This window comes from Procambarus clarkii, chromosome 52 (genome assembly GCF_040958095.1).
Source record: "Procambarus clarkii isolate CNS0578487 chromosome 52, FALCON_Pclarkii_2.0, whole genome shotgun sequence".
Classification (NCBI taxonomy): Eukaryota; Metazoa; Arthropoda; class Malacostraca; order Decapoda; family Cambaridae; genus Procambarus; species Procambarus clarkii.
The window spans coordinates 32,148,611-32,159,688 of record NC_091201.1 but is presented as its reverse complement, the minus strand read 5'-3'; positions in this window follow the sequence as shown (position 1 = coordinate 32,159,688).

The following is an 11,078-nucleotide window of genomic DNA, read 5'->3' as shown; positions in this document are numbered from 1 at the left end:
GATGGTCTCTCCTGGTGGTCTCTCCTCATGGTCTCTCCTCATGGTCTCTCCTCATGGTCTCTCCTGATGGTTTCTTCTGATGGTCTCTCCTGATGGGTCTCTCCTGATGGTCTCTCCTGATGGTCTCTCCTGATGGGTCTCTCCTGATGGTCTCTCCTGAAAGTCTCTCCTGATGGGTTTCTCCTGATGGTCTCTCCTGATGGTCTCTCCTGATGGTCTCTCCTGATGGTCTCTCCTGATGGTCTCTCCTGATGGTTTCTTCTGATGGTCTCTCCTGATGGGTCTCTCCTGATGGGTCTCTCCTGATGGGTCTCTCCTGATGGTTTCTCCTGAGGGGTCTCTCCTGATGCTCTCTCCTGATGGTCTCTCCTGATGGTCTCTCCTGGTGCTCCAGAAGGGACCCCTCAGAAGGGACTACTCAGGAGGAAGGATTTACCGACGCTCTTCTTAAAGAGCGATTTAATAATCTGTTGGGAAAGAAGAGAAATTTAGTGCTGGTCTTGTTCTGAGTGGCTCCAATAGTGCTGGTCTTGTTCTGAGTGGCTCCAATAGTGCTGGTCTTGCTCTGAGTGGCTCCAATAGTGCTGGTCTTGTTCTGAGTGGCTCCAATAGTGCTGGTCTTGTTCTGAGTGGCTCCAATAGTGCTGGTCTTGTTCTGAGTGGCTCCAATAGTGCTGGTCTTGTTCTGAGTGGCTCCAATAGTGCTGGTCTTGTTCTGAGTGGCTCCAATAGTGCTGGTCTTGTTCTGAGTGGCTCCAATAGTGCTGGTCTTGTTCTGAGTGGCTCCAATAGTGCTGATCTTGCTCTGAGTGGCTCCAATAGTGCTGATCTTGTTCTGAGTGGCTCCAATAGTGCTGGTCTTGTTCTGAGTGGCTCCAATAGTGCTGGTCTTGTTCTGAGTGGCTCCAATAGTGCTGGTCTTGTTCTGAGTGGCTCCAATAGTGCTGGTCTTGTTCTGAGTGGCTCCAATAGTGCTGGTCTTGTTCTGAGTGGCTCCAATAGTGCTGGTCTTGTTCTGAGTGGCTCCAATAGTGCTGGTCTTGTTCTGAGTGGCTCCAATAGTGCTGGTCTTGTTCTGAGTGGCTCCAATAGTGCTGGTCTTGTTCTGAGTGGCTCCAATAGTGCTGGTCTTGTTCTGAGTGGCTCCAATAGTGCTGGTCTTGTTCTGAGTGGCTCCAATAGTGCTGGTCTTGTTCTGAGTGGCTCCAATAGTGCTGGTCTTGCTCTGAGTGGCTCCAATAGTGCTGGTCTTGTTCTGAGTGGCTCCAATAGTGCTGGTCTTGTTCTGAGTGGCTCCAATAGTGCTGGTCTTGCTCTGAGTGGCTCCAATAGTGCTGGTCTTGTTCTGAGTGGCTCCAATAGTGCTGGTCTTGTTCTGAGTGGCTCCAATAGTGCTGGTCTTGCTCTGAGTGGCTCCACTAGTGCTGATCTTGTTCTGAGTGGCTCCAGTAGTGCTGGTCTTGCTCTGAGTGGCTCCAATAGTGCTGGACTTGTTCTGTGTGGCTCCAATAGTGCTGGTCTTGTTCTGAGTGGCTCCAATAGTGCTGGTCTTGCTCTGAGTGGCTCCAATAGTGCTGGTCTTGTTCTGAGTGGCTCCAATAGTGCTGGTCTTGTTCTGAGTGGCTCCAATAGTGCTGGTCTTGTTCTGAGTGGCTCCAATAGTGCTGGTCTTGTTCTGAGTGGCTCCAATAGTGCTGGTCTTGCTCTGAGTGGCTCCATTAGTGCTGATCTTGTTCTGAGTGGCTCCAGTAGTGCTGGTCTTGCTCTGAGTGGCTCCAATAGTGCTGGACTTGTTCTGTGTGGCTCCAATAGTGCTGGTCTTGTTCTGAGTGGCTCCAATAGTGCTGGTCGTGCTCTGAGTGGCTCCAATAGTGCTGGCTCTGAGTGGCTCCAATAGTGCTGGTCTTGCTCTGAGTGGCTCCAATAGTGCTGGTCTTGCTCTGAGTGGCTCCAATAGTGCTGGTCTTGCTCTGAGTGGCTCCAATAGTGCTGGTCTTGCTCTGAGTGGCTCCAGTAGTGCTGGTCTTGCTCTGAGTGGCTCCAATAGTGCTGGTCTTGCTCTGAGTGGCTCCAATAGTGCTGGTCTTGCTCTGAGTGGCTCCAATAGTGCTGGTCTTGCTCTGAGTGGCTCCAATAGTGCTGGTCTTGCTCTGAGTGGCTCCAATAGTGCTGGTCTTGCTCTGAGTGGCTCCAGTAGTGCTGGTCTTGTTCTGAGTGGCTCCAGTAGTGCTGGTCTTGTTCTGAGTGGTTCCAATAGTGCTGGTCTTGTTCTGAGTGGTTCCAATAGTGCTGGTCTTGTTCTGAGTGGCTCCAATAGTGCTGGTCGTGCTCTGAGTGGCTCCAATAGTGCTGGCTCTGAGTGGCTCCAATAGTGCTGGTCTTGCTCTGAGTGGCTCCAATAGTGCTGGTCTTGCTCTGAGTGGCTCCAATAGTGCTGGTCTTGCTCTGAGTGGCTCCAATAGTGCTGGTCTTGCTCTGAGTGGCTCCAGTAGTGCTGGTCTTGCTCTGAGTGGTTCCAATAGTGCTGGTCTTGTTCTGAGTGGTTCCAATAGTGCTGATCTTGTTCTGAGTGGCTCCAATAGTGCTGGTCTTGCTCTAAGTGGCTCCAATAGTGCTGGTCTTGTTCTGAGTGGTTCCAATAATGCTGGCTCTGAGTGGCTCCAATAGTGCTTGCTCTGAGTGGCTCCAATAGTGTTTGCTCTGAGTGGCTCCAATAGTGCTGGTCTTGTTCTGAGTGGTTCCAATAGTGCTGGTCTTGCTCTGAGTGGCTCCAATAGTGCTGGTCTTGCTCTGAGTGGCTCCAATAGTGCTGGCTCTGTGTGGCTCCAATAGTGCTTGCTCTGAGTGGTTCCAATAGTGCTGGCTCTGAGTGGCTCCAATAGTGCTTGCTCTGAGTGGCTCCAATAGTGCTTGCTCTGAGTGGCTCCAATAGTGTTTGCTCTGAGTGGCTCCAATAGTGCTGGCTCTGAGTGGCTCCAATAGTGTTTGCTCTGAGTGGCTCCAATAGTGCTGGCTCTGAGTGGCTCCAATAGTGTTTGCTCTGAGTGGCTCCAATAGTGCTTGCTCTGAGTGGCTCCAATAGTGTTTGCTCTGAGTGGCTCCAATAGTGCTGGCTCTGAGTGGCTCCAATAGTGCTTGCTCTGAGTGGCTCCAATAGTGTTTGCTCTGAGTGGCTCCAATAGTGTTTGCTCTGAGTGGCTCCAATAGTGCTGGCTCTGAGTGGCTCCAATAGTGCTGGCTCTGAGTGGCTCCAATAGTGCTGGCTCTGAGTGGCTCCAATAGTGCTGGCTCTGAGTGGCTCCAATAATCCTCTTGTTACAGGACAATTCCTGCAGGTTTTTAATGAATGAGTCTCGATTATAATGTACTTGAGATAAGGCCATTCAAATGGCCTCTGTATATTGGCCATTGAATTCAACACCATACGCGAGGGAGATTTAATTGTATACCTGCGACAGGTGGGAATTAATTATAGTTTAGTGCACCGGGGATTTATTGGATTATTAGAGAGAGAGAGAGAGAGAGAGGTATTTATATTTGCTCTTTGGCAAGGGATTACTTATTGGATGGAGGATGTATATATTGCTGTCTGTCACTGTCTGTATGGAGAGAGATGAGCCACTGTCGGTTCTGTCGGCACTGTCGGCAATTGGGAGCCGAGGCTATATCCCCAACGACCCAATGACTTTTGTACAGTCATGGTTGGTCGGGTGGTTAAGAAACCGGGTACGCCATGTGAATAGTGATCATGGCTGTCTGGGGTTCGAATCCTTCTGGGGGTGTGGAGTTTTCAGTTGCATTTTGGCTTGGGGACCATTCAAGCTTGTTCGCATTTGTGTTGCTCACGTGGCCCCACAAAGTGAGGTGATTCCATGAAATATCTCTGCCCATCCTTACCACCAAGTGCTGTCGGGTCGTTGGGGATATAGCCTCGGCTCCCAATGACTTTTGTACAGTCACGGATGGTCGAGTGGTTAAGGAACCAGGGAGACCCTGTTCTCCAAAGTTTATTTTTACTTATTATTTGGGTCTGACGCCTAGTGAGGCGTTTCGTAAGGTCTCTCCTCACATTCTCAAAGACAAATTGTTTTGTATAGCACCTGATTAAATCCTCTAATGGTGAAGTGGTTGGTGACATGGATGAACGACATACATGGGGTATTAAATGAATGGGGTATTAATAGGGTAGTAAATTAAGGGGACATCAGTTCCAAATATACCAAAAATATACAATAAATGAAAACTAATTCGATTTCAATCAAACTTTTTTTGACGAGTTGTATATGATAAGGGTTTTATCTGGTCCAAGTCTCAGCATCGTAGCGTAAATTGGAAGGGAGAAAAAAAATATTGAATTGTGTTAAAAAAATTCCAAAATGGTGAAAAATTAACATCAAACACAAGTGTCAACTGAAATCATGTCTACGACTCTCAGCTCCTACAATAGCATATAATACAAATATTTAATAATTTTTTATAAAAAAAATTATTAATTTGTTTTTCTTATTTGTTTATCGGACGATTTGCATGAAACTTATACACGTGACTGCACGTAAGCCTGTCTGTAAGGGCGTCAGTTTTGGAGGAAATTGGTTAATGTCAACCTCAGCCACAGATGGCAGCACCTTAGACTTTATTTTTTTACTTATTTATTTTCAAATAACATAAATTTTCCTATAACTCTTTCATTTTTTATTCAATTAACATGAAACTTACACCTTATATGTAGAGTTTAGGTTTCTACAATATGATTACGGGATTTTTTTTTCCTAAGTTCATTTATTGATTTTATAATAATAATAAACATTATATTTTTGCATAATTTTTGAGATGGGGAACTTTGACTATTTGTATTACTAAAACTAAACATATTTTGGAAAATCTGCTGAAATCATATCCTTTATTATATGTTAATGTGATAGAAGACTGTCATAGACATGATTTCACTTGAAACTTATGGAGTTTCAAAGTAGAGTTTTATTGAAAATGTGTAAACAAAGTAGAGTTTTATTGAAAATGTGTAAAAATCGTTGCCAAAAATATTTCCCTTTCTATTTAGGTTTCAATACTGAAACTTGGAACAACTGCAGCCACTTTACATATACAACTAGTCAACAAATATTTGCTGACATTGAACCATGTTTAAAAAAAAACTAACTCAAGGCTCCTGAAAAGTGTTTTTTTTTTTTTAACGTTTTCATTCATGAACGAATGAATGAATGATAAAAGTTTATCATTCATAAACTGTTGGCAGTTTAAGTCCTCCTGGTTGCTTCCGTTCCTGTTGCTGGGTCATTTGCCCCAGTAACAGGAACGTTGCTGGGCCAAATGAACGTTGCTGGGTTAAATGAACGTTGCTGGGTTAAATGAACGTTGCTGGGCCAAATGAACGTTGCTGGACCAAATGAACGTTGTTGGACCAAATGAACGTTGCTGGGCCAAATGAACGTTGCTGGACCAAATGAACGTTGTTGGACCAAATGAACGTTGTTGGACCAAATGAACGTTGCTGGGCCAAATGAACGTTGCTGGACCAAATGAACGTTGTTGGACCAAATGAACGTTGTTGGGTTAAATGAACGTTGCTGGGCCAAATGAACGTTGTTGGACCAAATGAACATTGCTGGGTCAAATGAACGTTGCTGGGTTAAATGAACGTTGCTGGGCCAAATGAACGTTGCTGGGTTAAATGAACGTTGCTAGGCCAAATGAACGTTGCTGGGCCAAATGAACGTTGCTGGGCCAAATGAACGTTGCTGGGTTAAATGAACGTTACTGGGCCAAATGAACGTTGCTGGGCCAAATGAACGTTGCTGGGTTAAATGAACGTTGCTGGGCCAAATGAACGTTGCTGGACCAAATGAACGTTGCTGGGCCAAATGAACGTTGCTGGGCCATATGAACGTTGCTGGGCCAAATGAACGTTGCTAGCCAAATGAACGTTGCTGGGCCATATGAACGTTGCTGGGCCATATGAACGTTGCTGGGCCATATGAACGTTGCTGGGCCAAATGAACGTTGCTGGACCAAATGAACGTTGCTGGGCCAAATGAACGTTGCTGGGCCATATGAACGTTGCTGGGCCAAATGAACGTTGATGGGCCAAATGAACGTTGCTGGGCCAAATGAACGTTGCTGGGCCAAATGAACGTTGCTGGGTTAAATGAACGTTGTTGGACCAAATGAACGTTGCTGGGCCAAATGAACGTTGCTGGGTTAAATGAACGTTGTTGGACCAAATGAACGTTGCTGGGTCAAATGAACGTTGCTGGGTTAAATGAACGTTGCTGGACCAAATGAACGTTGCTGGACCAAATGAACGTTGCTGGGCCAAATGAACGTTGCGGGGTTAAATGAACGTTGTTGGACCAAATGAACGTTGCTGGGCCAAATGAACGTTGTTGGACCAAATGAACGTTGCTGGACCAAATGAACGTTGCTGGGCCAAATGAACGTTGCTGGACCAAATGAACGTTGCTGGACCAAATGAACGTTGCTGGGCCAAATGAACGTTGCTGGGTTAAATGAACGTTGTTGGACCAAATGAACGTTGCTGGGCCAAATGAACGTTGCTGGACCAAATGAACGTTGCTGGACCAAATGAACGTTGCTGGACCAAATGAACGTTGCTGGACCAAATGAACGTTGCTGGACCAAATGAACGTTGCTGGACCAAATGAACGTTGTTGGACCAAATGAACGTTGCTGGACCAAATGAACGTTGCTGGGCTTGAACCACCTCAAGACCCCAGGCCTTAAGATCATGGGTAGTTTTAATCAAATCAATTCACTATTGAGGAGTCCTCCTCCCTTCTCTGGTTAACTTGTCTTATCTTGAAGTTCTCCTTTGCTCATTTGCTAGGTAGTGGAGTTTAACAAGTCACAAGGTAATACCGCGATCTTTAACACGTTTGGACGAGTAATTGAGGGGTTTAATTGGCCATTAAGGACTTGGAGGAGCAGGGGGAGGGATCGGGAGGGTTGGCCGCCCTGCGTCTCTCTCTCTCTTCGTTTATTGTGTATTTATTTGGTCAGTAATGAGAAGCTTTGCGTGTGTGTGCGTGCACGCACGCACACACACATACGCACGCCCACACAGTTGCTTGGTTGATTGATTGATTGATGGAACAAGTTGATTGAGAGTTGAGAGGCGGGACCAAAGAGCCAGAGCTCAACCCCCGCAAGCACAAATAGGTCAGTACACACACTCTCTCTCTCTCTCTCTCTCTCTCTCTCTCTCTCTCTCTCTCTCTCTCTCTCTCTCTCCCTCATCCATCCATTCATTTAAACTTGGTCATTTAGCTTGTGAAATAGTGTGTGTGAAACAGTGACATATACACCCTGACAGCCCACAAATATGCAGTCTACCTGCCCAGCCATCACCGCCTTGTACGATATTCGTCACTGCCGTAGCCTTCCCGCCAATCTTACGAGAGTCATAGCCAGGTCCAGGGTTTACCAAGCATTTACTCAGTCACTGACGAAGCCTCTACATCTTTCCTCATTCATCACGGGTTTTGTTTACATCTTTTAAGCACGTGGTGAGCTCGGTGTGACGTCATATAAACGTCACATCTGGTTGTGTGACGTCACACCTGGTTGTGTGACGTCATATAAACGTCACATCTGGCTGTGTGATGTCATATAAACGTCACACCTGGCTGTGTGACGTCATATAAACGTCACACCTGGCTGTGTGACGTCATGTAAACGTCACAAATCTTGACTCGGTGAATGTATATTCTTGTGTATATTACATACTGTGTACGTAATAAGTCGTCTGGGGAAGGTGGTCGTAATTAACGATATCGTGCGATGGGTTTAGAAAGATTGGTTTGACAGAAGACAAAAAATAAGGAGACTGTTGATGCAAAAATTTGAATTTACCAAAATGGAGGTAGTAGCCAGCCGTTCCTCCAATCGCGAGTGAGGTGATGGCTGACGTCACGGCCGGCTGAGCCAATAGCAAGGCCGGGTGTGTGTCGGAGGAGAGGTAAGAGCAATGTTGCCAAATGGTGCCAGACGCTAGACGATTTTGCAATGAATAAGGAGACTGTAATACATTATACATTATACACGGAAGCCTCAGAATCATGAGTGCCACCACTCTTGGCTCTGGTCATGCACTTGAGACCACCTTGAGTGCTGGTCTCAGACTTGCATTGACTGCTCTGAAGATTCAGCTCAACTTTAAAAAGTGTTCTCGCAACCTTCCATTTAACTCTTTACTAACTTTCTTTCCCTCAACTTAATCGTCCGTCCTTTCTTTGTAAGTTTAACTACCTGACGCTTAATGGTCGCTTTCTTTCTTACGTTGTTGTGTAGTAACCTGGGCTGATCCTGAGAGTGGAGTGCTATGTTATTTTCTCCCACAGCTCCTTCCTCTCTGTTGGACCTGCTGCCAATTCCTTAGTATGGGAGATATTATATATATATATATATATATATATATATATATATATATATATATATATATATATATATATATATATATATATATATATATATGACGCAATACTCGAACCTTTGCCTCGAATTGTACAATATTTTATATATATACCACGCATGAGGTGGTCGCGGAATAGACCTCTTCTGTTTTTGCAAAGTCCTTAATTCCAGTTTCAATTCCTTTTGGCGTATTTTACGAAAGTGATTCCCAAATTACATTTCACTGTCGCCGTTTGTGCAATCACGCGATCATTTGACCAAGACAAAAATACAGCCTTCAGGGGAACCATTCATTGGATATTCCCAAGACGACCGTCTCAGAGACAAATAATCACAGAGATCGTTGATTAGCTTCACGTCCTTGGGAGGCAAATGGATCGAGCATCTCATTTCTGGATGCTGGGATTTATCTCCGGGATAGATCTCGCTGAAGACAGATGTTGGATGCGTCACTGGAGGGAGGGATGAATCTGCGTCCCATAAGGGAGAGAAGTGGAGAGGGGAAAAGGGGGTAGGGGAAGACTGGGAAGGGAAAGGAAGGACACAGTACTGAGTAGGGGAAAGGGAGATAATGAATGAGGGGAAAGGGAGATAATGAATGAGGGGAATAGAAATAGATAATATACCGATACATGACAAGTGGTAAGCGTCAAACACCCAGGCAGAGCTGCTGGTGACTTGCGTGTTGCAATAGTCGTGTGTGGAGGACTTTGTGGGGCCATAAAGCCGCTTTATTATCATAGGACTATATATATGTTCTGACCACGTCAACCCCGGCGTTCGGTCACAGCGCAAATGTCCTCCTGGTAGAACTGATGAGATTCGTCGACACATGTCTGATTGGCAACATACCCGATGCCATCAGGGCTTTTGTGGTTGTTGTTGTTGTCCGTTGCGTGTCACTGTGCCACTCAGAATGCAGGAGAGAGGGAGGGGGGGATCAGATCGTGGGGGAGGCTGAGTCCCACTGGTGTGTTGTGGCTCAGGTTGCTGCCAGCGTGGTCGGCCAGGAAGCTGTACACATGTGGAAGCATCAACAGGTTTGGTGTCCCCCGGGGGACAGTAGCCGGGCAGCTCCGGCAGTCATTGCAAACCTAATCAACCGTGACTTTAAGAATGCTTTCAACTTGCTCAGAAGGAATGCAGTATTCATGCTTTAGTGAAGACATGAATGAAGACTATTTGGTAAAAATGAGGACCACTAATGTAAAGTGGCCAGAGGAGGGGGGGGCCATACTCTGTACTTCTACCATACTGCTCACTCATTAAATAAGTCATCAAAAGCTTGACCAATGGGCTTAACATCAAGGAGTTGAAAGATGTTTCTCTGGCCGGTTTAGGTACAGGACCCAGCATTTTACAATGCATAAAAAGTGAGTTTCTCTCACATCTCCAGCACGTCGACCATCCTCATGTAAAGCCGTCACGCAATCCAGCTGGGACAGCCCCATCATATAGGCAGAGCGGCTATAATATGTTTTACTACTGTACCACCACAACACTGCCTCGCATCAGTGGTGGCTCTCCATGCTGGTGATATTCTATTGACAATCCTATGTCAGCAACAGGCACGTATTTTAAACAACCCAAATCTTTCATATTGCATTGGGTCTCATCTCTACTGCCACAGTTCTCATTCAGTATATATGTGTTACAGTGAGACAGAAGCGGAGAGATATGGTCAGGAAGTTCTCCTTTACCACAGTACATGAAGCAAAGCATGTGAAGCAAAGTGAAGTTCAAGACATAATCAAGGCGAGCTTTGCCACATCTGGCTGCCTAACACAGAAAGTGTCTCGTCTCCTGATGCTCACCAACTCTGTCATTACTTTTGGATGTAAGAATAACAACAATGAAAATGAATTTAATAAATTGTGTCAGAGCTTTCTTCTGTGTAGAGGTGACTCAGTAACAGGCAGCATATCCGACCAAAGTTTGTTGTTTGTTATCAGTAAGTCTCGACTTGAATTGATGATTGGGGCGATGTTTGCTGGAGACAGATCACGTTTCTCAGCCTTCTGGAATTAGCAGTGATCTCTGCTTGTTCCTACATGTCTGGCTCTTATGTTTCATCAAACCCGCTCATATAACTCTGTGTCCCCTCTGCTGGATTAATTATATTGACAAAGAACATTTCCGGTGCTGATTCATTGCTTTCAATATCGCTCTCATTTCTCTGTCACAAAAATTTTCATTCGTGTCAAAAGCTTGCCTGTAGCCCTTCCAGCATGTTCCAGCTTCCACAACATACTCATATACGGAACTCTGTCAAAAGCCGATTTTTTAGGGCCAGATAAATGCAGCCACTCCAACAATATCTTGCCTGTAAGATCTCTGTGACTCTATCATAAAAACTATGTAGATTTTTTACACAAAATCTTCGTATTCGAAAGCCATACTGTCTCTGTGATTATGTCATTTCTATCTAGGTATTCTACCTGTTTTTCTTTAATTATTATTTTGAAAGTCCTTTCACCACCACGCTTGTCAACGATACCTGTGTATAATTTCGAGGGTGTTGTCTACTATCACTTTTGTAGCTTGGCACTATGCTTCCTTCTTTCCTCATGTCTTCCACATTTCCTGTACGTTAAGATGTCTGGAAAATGAATTGCAGAGGAATGCTCCAC